Source organism: Agelaius tricolor, unplaced genomic scaffold, assembly GCF_023055355.1.
Source record: "Agelaius tricolor isolate 1412-34295 unplaced genomic scaffold, bAgeTri1.0.p SCAF_9, whole genome shotgun sequence".
Classification (NCBI taxonomy): Eukaryota; Metazoa; Chordata; class Aves; order Passeriformes; family Icteridae; genus Agelaius; species Agelaius tricolor.
In genome coordinates this window covers 24,647,027-24,662,443 of record NW_027269269.1, presented here as the reverse complement: position 1 = coordinate 24,662,443, position 15,417 = coordinate 24,647,027, and the positions used below count along the sequence as shown (strand labels likewise).

The 15,417-nt window shown below is 46.0% G+C and overlaps 1 protein-coding gene across 1 annotated transcript in view; it reads right to left on the bottom strand.

Moving 5' to 3' along the window:
• Positions 1-15,417, bottom strand: part of ARHGAP31 (Rho GTPase activating protein 31) — a 59,913-nt gene that overhangs the window by 33,010 nt on the left and 11,486 nt on the right. The gene's annotated exons all lie outside the window — the stretch shown is intronic.

The following is a 15,417-nucleotide window of genomic DNA, read 5'->3' as shown; positions in this document are numbered from 1 at the left end:
TTATGCAGCAATGTTCTTTCACTCAGGCCTCTCCCTGATCTTGCCTCTAGGGCTCTCCTAGTCAGGAGTGGTACAGCAATTTCCAGAGGTTATTCCAAATGGGCTGTTTTACAGACAGTCAACAACTTAGGGCAAAGAGCAGGAGAAATTGCTGAGGATCATTACATATCACGGGCAGACAGATGAGGAGCCTGAATGCAAACCCATAACGGCTGCAAATGAGAAGTGAAAGGCAAATGAAAACAGACTTTTGCTAAAAAGTAAATAAGGCTTTATGATGTCAGTCTGATTGAAAACAAACATGCAAAGGCACTAGCAATAATCAAGCATTATAATTTGTAGCCAAGCAGCATCAAATCCATTCCATCTTTGCTCAGTTGCTGAGCATATATTTAGACTGAGTGCTTTCATTGCCAGGTTGCCTGGGCCTGACCCAAAGAAACACACTTATACAAAAAAATCCCATTGGACTCATCAGTATGTTCCACAAAAGAAAATAAGATCAATTTGTTCTACACCCTCTCACCTTTTACTGTGACATGCAAATACTAGCAAAGGAGGTATACAAATGATAGAAGCATTTTCACCAGCTTTACAGGAGCACAAAATGATGGTGTGAGTTTCAGCACAGAGTGGAGAATTAAGACTTCTGCTGGCAGTGGAAGGTCACCTAGAAATGCTCCCCTCAACCCTGCTCAGAGGAGGCTGAAAACAGGTCAGTATTTCTTTGGAGAGGATTAAGATGTGGGTGACTGGGATTGATGATGTTTTTCAGGTGAAACAAGGTGCTGTTCTACCCATCCTAAGTCATGCCCTAGGATTACGATCACAACAGTCTGTGGGCTCAGTTTCCGGGTCTGAGAAACATGGGGAAAATTCTGCCAGAAGCAGCATCTGATCAGACACACATAACTCTACACAAAAATAAATGCATATATCAGCAAATAAATGTGTATACAGACATATACAGAAGTAAATATATTTTTACACATACAGCTATATTTGTTTATGTATGTATGTGTGTGCATGTGTGAGGTTTCGTGTGCATTACCAGGAAATTCTTCTTAGAGAAACAGATGGGTTTTATTGAGTTGTCAATCAAAGCCTAAAAAAGTCAAGAGATGTGAAAGTCATGCTAGGCCAATGTCATAGGTTTGGGGGACACATCATGACATGCTGGTCCTCTTGCTTGTTGCTGCTGAGGGCTTTGCTGGGTGAAGCATTCACCCACAGCCAAGGAAAGCTGTTGGTCTGGGGGACTGTTCCTCAAGCATGCATGGACATCTGCATCAGCAAGTCCAGAGCCAGTCTCAATGGACTGGTTTCACTCAGCAGTTTAGTTAAGAAGGGCAGCCCATGGGATATGGATCATGTTGGCTACACCTTTTCATCTTCAGAGGCTGCAGTACTCTAAAGTGTATTCTTACAGTTGTGCTCACAAGGATTTTGTTTTCCTTTCCATACACCAGGGAGGGTAAAGAGCTCAAGAAAAAGCTGCTGAGCAGCCTGGCTCAAACATCTGCATGTGGTGCTGCTCCTTCAGGGCTTCTTGCAGAAACAGCAGGGAGCACAGCACTGCTCCATCTGCCAGCCTTGTGGCACATCAGTGCTCACATATGTTGCAAGAGGGCAGCTTGCTCGCTCTCCAGAGCTGAGAGAATCAGCAAGGACAGCAAAGGAGGCAGAACAACATTTGCAGATGGGGTCACAATGCCCCCCAGCCCTCCAGAGGCTGAGCTGGGCTAGGATTGTTTAGAATGTTTCCTGCCATGCTGCTTGTGTCTGTCCACCTCCACCTCAGGACGTCAGCACACAACTACTGAGATGCACCCAGAGGACAAGGAATGGTTTCTCCAAGGCTAAGCTGCAGGGACTGGATCTCTGCAACTGCCTGCCAGAGGTGGAAGGGCATCAGAAATAGAAACTAATTCTGTCAGACGGTCAGTGATGAAAGGAGGCACAATGTTGCTTTTAAAGACACTAGTAAAAGTGGAAAAGAAATAAAGCTGAATAAAATATTCAGCATGATGGTATCTCCTTACTTCTCAAGAAGGCTTCCATCCCCTCACCTAGTAAGGACAAGTCAGGAAAGATATCCATCTACACAACACTTTATACTCACAAGGCCCTTCTGCTCCCAGTGGTAGCACTGTCCCCATGTCTTTCTGCACAAAAAATCCTCCACAGGGGATACAAGCCTCTCACTCCCTTCACCTCTCAATAAATATGCATGCCAGGGGTTATCAAACTAAGGGTCATTCTCAGTGCTAACAATAGGAAAAAACCTAATATCAAGCAGTTACTAAAGCAGTAAAGCTAATCACTTGGCAATTGTGTTCCTCGGTTTCCAAGCCCCCAACAGATTCCTGATAAATTCCATATTTCACACTTTATTTTGTTTTCCATTTTGCAAAGGGCAGGCTCTGAAGCTGTACGAAGAAAAACAGCTTTCCTGCTCCCCCTCCCCCACTTTTTTTCCCCCCCATGCTATCTGTGCTCCAAGTCAGGCCAGGTAGTGCTTATCATTTCCTCTGCACAGCAAACACCAGGGTGCATGCGTTTCCTGCTGGCTGGTCCTAAACTGCGAGCTGACATTGTTTTCAGGGCCCCCCTCTCTCAGAGGCAGGAGCAGCTCTGCTGCACAGCTCTTCCTGTTGATGTCAGGCTCCTCTTCCTCCTAAAGCAAATGGGCTTCCTGATGGCATCTGTGTCCTTTTCCATGAGGACTAGCAGGAACCATTTTCCTACCCAATGGCAGGGAAAAGAAAAAAAATAGTACTGGAGAAAGAGATGTAATAGGGAGGAGCAGGGGTGGATGGTTTTTTTCCATACTTTTTCCATACTTTTTTTCCAAGTAGTCTTGGAGAACATCTGGGGTCCCTCTCAATGAGGAGGAGGGAGAAGAGATAAGAGGTCAAAACAATACAGTTATGTCTTAGGGATGCTGGTATTTGCAAGTAACAAATAAGAAAATCACTTATTAGCAGAGAACATCAGAGACTAATTACAGCTGCCGATTTCCCACTGCTAAGGAATGCAAACTCACAATAGAACAGCTACAGCCACAGCCCCTGCGTTCCAGCAGCACTGTCATAAGCTGTGGGAAATGCCAAGACCTTTACACCAGACTACTGCCTTCCTTTTTATTCTCTCAAATGGAGGAATCAGTACCACTGCCAGTGCTGTTTCATCAGCAGTGGAGAAAATGGGTGACGAATGCGCAGAACACAGCTCACACCGAGCTGAATCACTTCAGCTCCACAGACTGCCACTGTGTGTGTCACTGCCACAGCAGAGAAGAGGAAACCTAACCAGACATCATTTCAGGCCTCCTCCAGCCCATGGTATTCAAGGTTTGCATTGTCCCATTAGAGAAGCCAATGGGCTTGTCCCATCTCCCACCAGGAAGTCTGCAGTTTGCTGCACAGTGTAAGAAACAGACATGGAGCCTGTGGCTACAGGGACACACAGCAGGGCAGAGGGTGAGGAGCACAGCCAGAGGGTAACAGTGCTGCCTGCCTTTCACAGGCTTTCAGCCACAGGGGTCCCATGGCCTCCCTCACAGAGCAAGGAGTTGGGTCCCCTTAGGACATGCACCCCAGTAGGAAAGGGTTTCCTTTTGACTGGGGAAATAGAACCCCCCCAATAGAACCCCCCAGGTATATTTTCTATACCACATCCATACCACTGTAGCCAAACAGGTGGGGTGGGGAGGGTGTTTACTAAGGAGTGCACAGTAATAACCAGAATAGGACCTGTCCCTTAGCAGACTGTCTAGAACTAGTGCTCCTAATGGTCCTCTGGGATGAGTCACAGGTGTATGTCAATAAAATAAAATATATTGTTATAATGTGATTTGCTCCTTTTTTTTCCTATCTGTGGCCTAGTCACCTTCCTGTGACACTGCAGTAACTAAGCAAAGGACTATACCTCCAATTTCTGCCCATAAATTGCCACAGAGGCCAACAAAATTATTCCAGCTGTACGCAGCTATCGTCAGCAGCAGATGTGGCCCCAAGTCTGGCAGAGCCAGCAGAGCTGAAAGAGAGTGAACTGGTGCTTCGTTTTTCCTCACCAGAAGAAATTCTTACTCAAGGTGCAGTTGCAAAATCTTAAAGGCTGGTGAGGGTGTAAGACGCAAAGGAAAAAAAGCCCAAATACATCCTCCCAGCAGGAGCTGGCCAGGGCTGCTGAAATTGGCAGTGCTGACCCTGGAGCAAGCATTCCCAGGCACGGAGGGTGTGTCCCCCATGGCTGGAGCCGTGCCAGTGCTCACACACCACAGCGGGATGGGGGACCAGGAGCTGCTGCAGGAGCAAAACCGCCCTTGGCTGGAGGGTGGCACAGGAGACACAGACCCCACCGAGCCCACATCTTCCTGCCGCCCTCTCCCCCTCTCCAAGCACCGCCTGCTATTCGTGAATGAATTACCTCAATCCCTTTTAAGCAGTGTACTGACCAGGAAAAGGGCGTGGGGATTATGAATGGAAAAATCCTTGAGTCTTTCAGCCCTGCAGTGTGGCTACAGTTACAAGGAAAACAGGATACCAAGCGGCATATGGGGAGGAGGAAGAAAAAAGGAGCAGAAACTCTAATGACCTGCAGGGATTAACTGGGGAGGAAGAACAAAGTGCTGGTGGTGAATAGGCACAGCTGGCCCAATGACCAGGAGAGAAATGAAGGGACACAGCAGTGGTCTGCACAGGGGAGGCACAACATCGAGGGAAAGAGCTGTTTCTGGGTGATCAAGGGCTTGTAGACATGAGTGAATGTAACTGTGAGAGGGTATTACAGAGTAGGGAAAACCTCCTAACACTGAGACATAGTATCATGAAGAATTGCCTTCTCAGGGACAGGGTGGGAGGCAGGCTTCCTGGATATTCAAAATCCATCAGGAGGTTACTCTGAACGGAATGGTTCTGCACTGGCCACTGAGACAAAGCCAGAACCATCTCACCAGCCTTCCCATGTCATTATCAGGTGATGCCTTTTAAGCCACAGAAAGATTCCCTGGAAGAGTTTGCTGTGTTAAAGGAAAGCATAAGTGCCAGCACTCACTACAGCAAGGGACGACCATAACCAGCAGCTGGAGTTTAAATTGGATACTAGAGCATGTGGGAAGAAAGGCCACTTGAAAATCATCCAGCTGAAAGATTTTCCAGTAGGAAAGTGTGTGTTTCACAAAAATCAAAATGTTTCACCACAATGCATAGATTCTGTTCAATTTTTCAACCAAACACTAAGATACACTCTTTCTAGAAGGTGAAATATATTTACTCCTTTATTGTTATTTTTAACTTAATTAAACCTTTTGGAGAATTTTTATTTAGGGGTAGTTTCTCCTCTTTTATTCCAGTTCTGGATGAAAGGAAGTCGTGTGGTAGGGGAAGATGGAGTACAGTACAGTGCAAAAGAGGAACCAGCTTTAATGGTCATTGAGTGATATCATCAATGCCTGCCTAGTGTTTGCTCCTCTCTGTACACTTCTGAGGATGGCAGCACTGTTCCTTGCAAGCTGAAGCCCAGGATATTGCATGTGTTTCTTGTCAATGAATGAGAAAAAAGGAGGTGAATGTCCTATGGTTTGCTTTTCAACCCTCAGGACACAAAAACCCCCTCATTTGAAATCTTGCTTGTATGTCACGTCCCCCATTGTGAGGATAAAAACCTCAGCACAGCCTCACAAAATGTGCTTTGCTTATGTCAGCAAAAATCTAAGCCCTCAGCAAGGAGTCATGAATTAACAGAGGATAAGGATCATTCTCATCCCATAGGTGCAAACAGGAGGAACAGAAATTTTTTGGCAGCCTGAGTCATGTACTGAGATAGTGGAAGACCTAAGGTTAAGAGACAGTTTTCTTGTATCTCAACTCCTGGCAAACAGAAACTTACCTTCAAAAATTCAGAAGTTGGTAAAGCATGCAGAAATTGCAACTGGTTTGTCAGAATCACTGACCCATAAAGTTGAGTTGAAAATCTCACACAAATGTGTTTTTCTGGAAGAGGATCAAGTTGCCCCAAGCTTCCACCAAACCAGAAAGAATCTTCCTAACAAAAGTCCTATCCTAAACCTGAGCATACAGGCTAAAACCTCAGGAGATTTGAATCAGAAATCGCAGATCAGATGGTCAGAGAAACCTTTTGTGTTGTTTGTCCTAGAAGTCAGTTGGTGCCATAAGACCAGACTTCAGTAGCCCTTTTCCTGGGAATGTTTGGAATTGGTCCTGTGCTTTGTGGCTTGGTGTCACTTCTATAATTCTTTTCTTTTTTTCCTCTTGAATGGTTGTGTCATAGCTTAATACCACAATAATAGCAAGACTGTATCAAGGGGTCATCTATGGAGAAACTGCAATATTTCTGATCATTTCAGGGAAGGGAAGTTGGGGGTGGGGGGTGGGTGAAGAGAGGCCTGAATTCCTTGCAAAAGATGCTCTTTCTATTTACATATCAGTTATACCACACTTCTTGCCTTCCTTCTTGCCTTCCTCCATCTCTTCAGCTACCCATTGTTTTCTTTTTTTTACCTTTCATTTTAATTTCACAGCACACTCAGTTTTCAGCATAACTTTCTTTCCCTGGAATTCAGACTCAAGCCCCACCTTTGGGACCTGGATGGAGGTTTAAAATCCCTCCCCAGCAAAAAGGCACTTGGATCTGGCATTTACAATTCAGGCCCATATCTTCCAACTGCAGCTCTAAACTGCATCAAAGACTTTTGTTCCTAGCTTTTGTTCCCAGCCCTTGTTCCCTTCTCTGTTCCCTTGAAATGTCAGCAAACATGACGGCTTTGTTGGTGCCGTCAGGGTGGTCTGCCCGCTTCCCACGCCGGCCATGCGGATTGGCCAGCCATGGAGCAGTCAGCAGTTCACTGGGTGTCTCCTCTAGGATGTTGTTGTTCCTCACACCAAAGCAGTGGCCTGAAGCAGCAACACTGCCATGAAATCAACAGAAAACAAATCCACCTCCAGCTGCCCTGGCTGGCACAAGGATGCGCAGACTGTTCCAAACCAGCAGCTGCTGATGCTACCAGGCACACAGGAAAACCATGCTGGGGGCTCAGTGCTCTCCTTGGATATTGGGATGAGTATCCATCCCTTCAGACACATTCCCTGCTTTGTCTGGAGGAAGAGTTCAAATATATGCCTTACTGCTGCCTCCTGAGCCAACTGACTGCAGGGCTATCAGAACTCAGATCTCATGGCTGTTCTAGCTCTGTTGACTTCTCTCAAATCCAAGGGTAGGTGTGTCAGGGTAGGGATAGGGTGGCCAGGCATATCCTGCCCCAGACACCTCCTTAGATGCCCCCAGGACTGCTCTGAGATGACCTGGGACCTTCCTGAGCCATGTTGCTCCCTGTAAGATTGCCAGAGAGTCTGTGCTGAGCCGAGCAGGCTCTGCCTGACCTCAGGGAACGGCCCGTAAAATGTGTCTGCCTGCTGTCACAGCATCCCAGGGCAGAGCTCTCGGAAGGAAAGGGGAAAATAAGCTGAGGCAACTAGCAACCACAGGCCATTTCTTTCTGCCCCATCACAGGAAACATTTTTAGCCTGCACTCCCCAGTAAGAGTTGCCCTAGAATTGCTCCTCGGCTCACCTGAAGTGTTTGTACTAAAAGGGATCTTCAGGGCTTCCAGGGCTTTTGTCCTGCTCTCTCTCTGCTTTGCCCACCAATATGCTGCAAAATTTTCATGGCTCTCAGTTGTTCTGAAATAACATGTTTGGCTTCAGCCTGAGAAGGCTGAGCAGCGCTGCTCTACTGAACTTTCCTGGGAAGCATTACGGTGAGGATGTGATCCAATTTAGGAATGAGCTGAGGCTCTTCCTGCTCTCTGCTCTGCATCTCTCAGGTTCAGTTGATATTCTCCTATCACAATGCTCTTTCCCACTCTTTATTTTCCATTAATTGCCTTCAATTACAGAAAAAGGGACCCTGGCCAAAGAGGAATTTTTGCTGCAAGTCTCACAAAAGATCATATTTCTCTGCAGCTTAGTTTCATTCAAGGAAGGTCATTCTGTGTCTAGCACACTCAAATCAGACAATGCCTTGTCTTCAGGTCTCCAAAACCTCCTATCCAGACACTGTCATCGAAGCTTTCAACTTGGACACTCCTCTGATCCATATCCAACCTCACCAAGAGTTTCTCAGTAATCTGAGAAGAGTTCTAGGCCAACGCTACCTACTTCTTTTGGAGCTGATGGCACCACTGCCTTCAATGTCAAATGCAGCAAATTACAACAGTCTACCTTCTGTTGACAAATCCACCTAAAATTTGATTCTTTTTTTTCATTCTTTGCATCAGTTGAGTTCTGGTGCATTCCTTGGACATCCTTGGAATTAAGTCATGGCTCACTCTGGTAGTAACAGGGAAAGTGTGGATGTTGTAGAAACACCTTGTCACAAGGGAGATTTGCAAGTATCCCCATCACACAGAAGTTGCCTTTGATCTGCTGTTTCACTAACCTAAATCATAAGCCCCTTTATGGCTGGGAATACTTTCTGTACATTCAGAGCTGAGTACTTCCATACCAGCTGGCTGCAGTATCCCAGATTTATACTAGTATCACTGAGGTCAGAGGCTGGCCCCATGCCATGCAGGCTGTGCCTCAGGAAGAGCTCAGTGGTAAAAGGCAGCATGCTGAAATGGAGGCAAGGAGTCAGAGGGCTACAAGGTGCTGGAGAAACCTTTCAGAGCCACAGTAACAAAATGAAGACACTCTTCTTCTGACAGCAAGAAAATCCCTTAAACTGCTTGTGTCCCACTGCAAGAGACTCCGTGTATGGAGTGCTTGAAAGGACACACGGAGTGATGAGAGCTCCGTGCTAGGGAAGGCTCGTGGCACAACATACAGACAAAGGGTTTGCTCCTAACTGGATCCCTTGGCTTGCACAGCCCTGCTCCATCCAACTTTGCCACACTGCTCTGCACAGCCCCTTCTACTCCACAGCTTCACACATCAGAGGATGCCGGGCAGGGGACACTCAGTGAGGCCAGCTGTGCCTCTGGCCCACCTGAGCAGTGGATGAAAGGAGTTACAAGGAAACACATCAATACAAATCCATGAGGAGCAGATGTAGCTGCCAAGGCCTAAAGAACAGTGCCCTCGTCCCCTAGGCACAGATGGCCCCATGTAGAGACTGGTTTCACACACAGCATTCAGGTCATCCCAGTTTCTAAGAGAGCTCTGAGCAGAGACAGGAGATAGTTGTATGGATCCTACACATAAAGCACTTCCCTTGATCTGAAATGCTGGGCATGATGGCATGATTCAGCTGCATAACCTGGTTCATAAATCAGTTTGCTTTGCAGAATGCAAGCAGATATTTGGGGGGATGATGTCCTGTTGGACTAGGAATGGAAGGGGAGATGGCAAAGTGGGTGGGAGTCACAGTCAGGTGTACACAGGCAAGCTTGTCCTGCTCAGAGAAAACTAAGGAAAAGTTGCAAAAGATAGTGGTGTTCTCAGGAAATCCAGTTTTGAATCTGGCTTGCCTCACCCTGACCTGAGACTCCTTTATAAATTACATCAGGAAGGCAGCACTGGCCAACAGAACACAACAGCTAATCATAAAATGTGAAGAATATCTATTATGTGCTCAGCTAGTGACATTTTAAAGCCTATAATTTTTTGCATCTGCAGTCTCCTGGCCTGTAGTATTTATTCTCTTTTCCCTTGGAGCCAAGCTAGAGACAGACTCAGATAAAAATCCTGAGATGAACACCCTGTATTTCAGGGAAATTGAAGTCAGGCGTCTGTACTTCAAATTCAGCCCTGATCAGAGCAATCTGAGAAGAGTAGGTTCAAGAAATGAACAGGGCTTCAGAGAGGCATCTTCATCTCTCATTTTGGCCAAGACACAGCAAAGGCTCCAGAGAGCTCCAGAGTGTAATCTAGCAGGCTTCTGAGATATGCAAAACTCAAATCCAACCCAAGTCAGCTTTGTGGGCCTCTAGACCTTTGCAGACAACAGGCACAAGGTCTGTTTCTTCTGACTTCAGGTTTTGTTGGGGAAATTTCTTAACTTCAGTTTGGTAGCACTTGGGTAACATCCATCCTCCTTTACACAAAAGCCTGGGCACTCCTGATAGGAACCTTTAGAGAGGGTTTGAAAAAAAGCCATTGGAAAAACACAAATTCAGGAAACAGGAATGCTATAACCTTGCTAGTGCAAAGGCAAAAGCCATTGTGTGCACACAAATTTGGAAGCAGCAATGGCAAAAAACTTTGAAGGAAAACAGCAGTGATTTTTATTATTGCCTTATATGAGTTCGGAATGTTGCAAAGTTAAACAAAGCAATTATAAAGCTGGGTATTTAAAAATACCTAATGTTTCACAGTCTTCTTTGAGATGAATCAGGTATCCAAACATCTGGGGATTGCAACATCCATCAGGAAACACAGACAGATGAGACACATCAAGACAGGAAGGTTTAGGGCTGCCATCGGAGAGACAAGGAACAGCAGGAGATTCCCGCAGCTTCTTTTGGGTCAGAAATGTTAGCTCTACATGAATGTGTACACTAAACAAAAAGAGGAAGAAAAAGAGAGAGCTAAAAAAGGTTTTTGCAAGTCTCCTGCTGTTCTGTGTCTTTCTCACTTTGCTCTGATCTCTCTGTACATGTCACTGGCTGGCAGGATGACTGCTTCCTGATTCATGATTTCATATTTAATTCTTTCTATATAAAAAGAATTTAAAGGAAATTATTACAAATAGTTTGGCCACACTGCATCAAGTCACTGGAAACTATTTCTTTATCCCTGACATTCTCTTTTTCTTTTTCCCTTCTTTATTATTTTTTCCCCTTTAAGAGAAAAGCTAGATGCTTTCCTAAACACTTTCCAGACTTGAGCTATTCACAGATTGCATGTGGAAGGCAAATACAGCCCAGGCTTGGAAGAAAGACTCCCTCATGCTGGTCACCCCAGTAGCTTGGGGCATTGCAGGCGGTGTCCTCAGCAGTGTTTCCTTTCAGAGGGCTGTGGCTGCATGAAAATGCTTTGGGTGTAGCAATCCTGTGCTCATCCCACAGGCACTTCATGAAAGAGGCAACTGTTCCATGTTGGGAATTCAGAGAAACCTCTGGCCAGCAGTGGCTGCTGGAGGCACCCTGATTAAAGCCCCATTGTTTTGCCCACTCCAGCTAAATTGCTCCCTGATGAAGCCCCCGTCTGTCCAGTGGTTTGGGGAGAAGTAAATAAGTAAATAAAGTTGTTGCTGGGAATAACAAAGACTGGAGGAAGCAAGGAAAGAGGAAGCAACCAAAGAAAAAATACTTTAATGCACTACATTTCTCAAAGGCATATGTCCAGGAATTGGGTTTCTGGACTGTGTTTCTTTTGTCTTTCTGACTCCTGGATCTTGCTGTACTAAGGGCTTTGAGACACTAACAAACACTTTGCAAACACAAGAAGGGGTGTTGCAGGAAAAGGGCGTTGAGATTCATACTTAATCAAACTTCCTTACATTTTGATAGCTACAGTACTGCTGTACAAGTCCATCATCTCTTTGCCTTTGCAGTTCCCCACAGCCAACAAAGCTGAGCCACACTTCAGGCCATGACCTGTATCCTGATTTTAGTATATGGCTGACCTGTTTCAGAGAGAAGAAAACTCCAGGCTAAGTTCATATTCTTGCACAGGTGTGTCTCGAAGGGGGATGAACTGAATGATCTTAAAAGCAGGACCTTGCTGGACACTGTAAAATCAGAGAAGTTTTGATTCATAGCACAGGCTTCCAAAGCAAAGGAAGCTGAAGCACCACATCCTTCAGCAGGTGATGAAGATGAGCACATTTAAACACTGAGAGCTTATCCAAGCAAGGCAAAGCTGCTCTTGTCCACATCCATAGACTTTGGAACTAGTCAGAGACTGAAGCTCATTTTAACATCAGTTAGGCACCAAAAGGGGAATGAAAAAATGTAGTTAGCTGATTTAAAAAACCCATCACTTGCAATGTAGTAACTCAATGCCATCTCCTTTGCACTTCATAAAACCCAGCTTGTTCCAAGAGCTGAAACAAGTCAGAAATTATTCTTTTACCAATTGCTCTGTCTCACTTTTGGGTAAATATCTGGAAGAGGAGTTTTGTATAACAAGCGTGGTCAACACTTTGAGCATGTTCCTGTCTATTCTTCAGCTGTCTGTACCCAGAACAGTGTCTCTTCCTCTGTAACACCCCCACTAACAAAGCTGCCACGATGTTGAATTTTCTTCCCACTTACAGCCCTCTCTCTTCCACCATTCATTAGCAGTCTCCATTTGTTCCAATACAGTCAGTTTTGCCCTCAGACTAGTTTTTCCAGCCGTCACCTCCTCCCTTTCAAGCATGTTGGAATTTCCTCACGTGCTTTTCTCCATACTACTTTTGCCCTTATTCCCTTTTCCCATTCATTTCCTCCAGTATCCTTTTCCATTTCTCTGCCACACTTCTTTCCTCCCAGCTGTTTCTTTGGATGCATTATCATTAGCTTCTATCCATAAATTAAGGTTGGGCCTGGTCCCAAAACCAGAAAAAATCAAAGTTGCTTCAGGCAACTTGTAAGGGGCAGTCCTATCCATGAGTCAGTAATGAACCCATCCATGGTGTGCAAAGGGAAAGCTGTGTTATTGCATATTCTCCCTTCTAAATCAGAGACTATAAAATGAAGCCTTGCAGAAATTCTTCGTAGCGTTTTTTATTTTTCTGCTTGGTTTCATTTCTTTTTTTTTTTTTTTTTTTTTTTGCAAGATTAGCAGAAGCAGCCTGGCCAAGCTCCAGTCTAGGATAATCTCTTCTGCTATTTCAGATCCATGCTGAATTGTTTTTTCCATTTCCTAAGCCCAGAGGTTAGATGGTAAATGGCTGTCATGTTCTCTTCAAAGCTGAATTGTCATGTTTTGGGGCAGAAGCTTTGCCAAGTCAGAACGAAGCATTCTGGGCACGTGATGCCACCCTGGTGCTCCTCACACCTCCCTCAGAGGCTCTTGGTATTGAACCTGCTGAGACCGGCAAGCTGGGTGAGTCCAATCCTTCCCTGCCCTCACTCTCACCCAACGTGTAACTCCCCAGAGCTGCAAGAGCCCACTTTTCAGTACTGGGGGATGAAAACAGCTAGGACTCTTCCCATTTAATAACTACAATAATGGGAACTTTGCACCAAAAAGAAGGTGATACCAGCATAATTTAATCACTGAGGGAGGTAAGATGTGGAAAAAGAACGAATGCCCTACGGTCTCTCATTGAGCCAGGCAGCGGCAGGAGCAGAGCTTGCCACAGCCTGTGGCATGCCATGGATGGGACTCCTGCCACCTCCTTCATGCAGTTCAAACTCCAGTCTGAGCAATTCAGCCCTCACTGGTGCACAAATGCTGGAATGCAAAGAGAAAAGAAAAAGGTGTGCTTTTATGCTGCTTACATCTCCAGCAGGTCACCAAACTGGATGAGGGATACAGGTAGCCAAGCTGAGGCTGCAAAATCTCCCTCCACAGGTGAGCACCCATGTTCCCTTGTAGCCACCAGCCCTGCCTCAGCACAGGGCATAGAGTGGGTGGCACTGCCTGGGGTGCACACTGAGCTCTTCCCGATATTTCAGACAACTGTGCTGCTGGTAGCTCACGAAAGCACTCAGCCAAAACTGCTGACACGTGTCAAATTCCCCAAGCAGCGTTACCGGGCCAGCCAAGGGAGTTTGAGGAGCCATCTGGCCAGGGACACGGAGCCCACGTGTCAGGGAGTGGCCTCTTGCTCCCAGGGCTGGGATAATTGGACATTGTTCAGCATCTGAATTGTCGCTCTGTTGGCTGTGGGCTTGTCTGGTAGGGACGAGCTAATTACCATGCAAACTGCTGAGGGGAGGAGAGGGTCAGGGATGGCCCTCCCGCTTCGTCTGCCCCACAACAAACAGGAGGGTTTTGTGCCCCCACAGCGCCCTGAAGCAGAGAGGGGAGAATGGGTGGGAAAGCAGAGGTGAAGGGAGAAGCCTCTTGAACGCTTCCCATTCAAACACAAACATGGGACCCCTGTCAAACCTGGGAGCGGATTTGCCTGCCATACACAGAGTTTTGTTTGCAGTCAGTTCCTTGGGAACGAGCAAGCAGCCGTCAAACTTGCCCAGAGATCTCAAAGCTCATGGTGCCACGCTTGTTACCTTCCCTTCCTTGTCCCACATCAGCCAAGGTGCTGTTTTTCACCACCACAGCCCAGCCAAAGAGCTGAAGGTACTGCAGAGACAGGGCTGCACTGAAAGTCCCAGCCTCCACCCTGCCATCATCACAAGGTAAAGTCAGCAGCGCTGCTGCTGCCAGCCACTCTTGAAGGAGGCAGGACTGGGGAAAAGGATAGGAATAAGGCATGTTACAAGCTACAATATCTTTCCTTAACCACAAGAATTGATATCAGGTGCACCTGCACTGTTCCTTGAATCACAACTACTCAAAATCTTTTCATACCCTGAAAGCATGCTCTGTCAAGAGGCAGGAACACATTTTTCTAATTTTTCCATTCTCCTAAAGAAAACATGCACGTGTCTTTCCCCTTTTTCTACCAAAGCTCAATTAGATTTGCTTCACAGGTATATAATGTTGTAAAGAAAAGCCTTGCAGTCACCCTTTGTCCATCTGCTAAATCCTTCCACCATCCTGCAGCGAGTTCAAATCTGCAGTGAGAGATGCATGAAAATCCCAAACAGGGAACCATCATTAGGGCAGGGATATGCCTCTAAAGCCCTTAGGATCCAGAGCTGCAGTTCACATCTGTTTAATGCCCAAAAGCTAACATCAATAATTTAATGAGTGCCTTACGTCCTGAAATATTTCACAAACTGCAAAAACAAGACTCACTCCACCCACCTCTAGGCTGGGAGGTGGCAGCTGTTGAGCCAGGCAGAGCAGCACTACGTGACAGTTTAGGACACTGGATAAAAAACAAATCCTAGCTCCAGCAGAAATTGCTTCTGCAAAGAAAAAGACACAGCACAACATGTGCATCTGTAAAAGAGACCCTATGCTCTAGGAAAGAAAAAGATAAACCAGGCATTTTTTAAAATATTGGGGTCCTTGTTTTACCATGTGCCCAAATGGTAACATTTCCCCAAATGATGCCTAGACAGCAGCTTGACAGAGCTGATACTACGCTTGCCATCTTCTGAATGACCCACCCCATTCCTGTAGCAGATTTTTTTGGGCCACTCCCATGCAAGCACTAACCAGACATAAAAATCTGCTTGGGGTGTAATTGCTGCAAGCGTGGCTTAAAGCTGAGCAGCAGCACACTTACAGAGCTGCCATGCTGAGGGGCCTCACTAGTATCCAGTTAATCTCCTCAAATCTCATTATTGCAGCAGAGTGACAGATGGGTGTTTTAGCAGGATAGAAATTAGGACTAATTAGGACTCCTAGGCCTCCTTTGTGTTTGTCACATCAGCTCCTCCCCGCCTCAAGC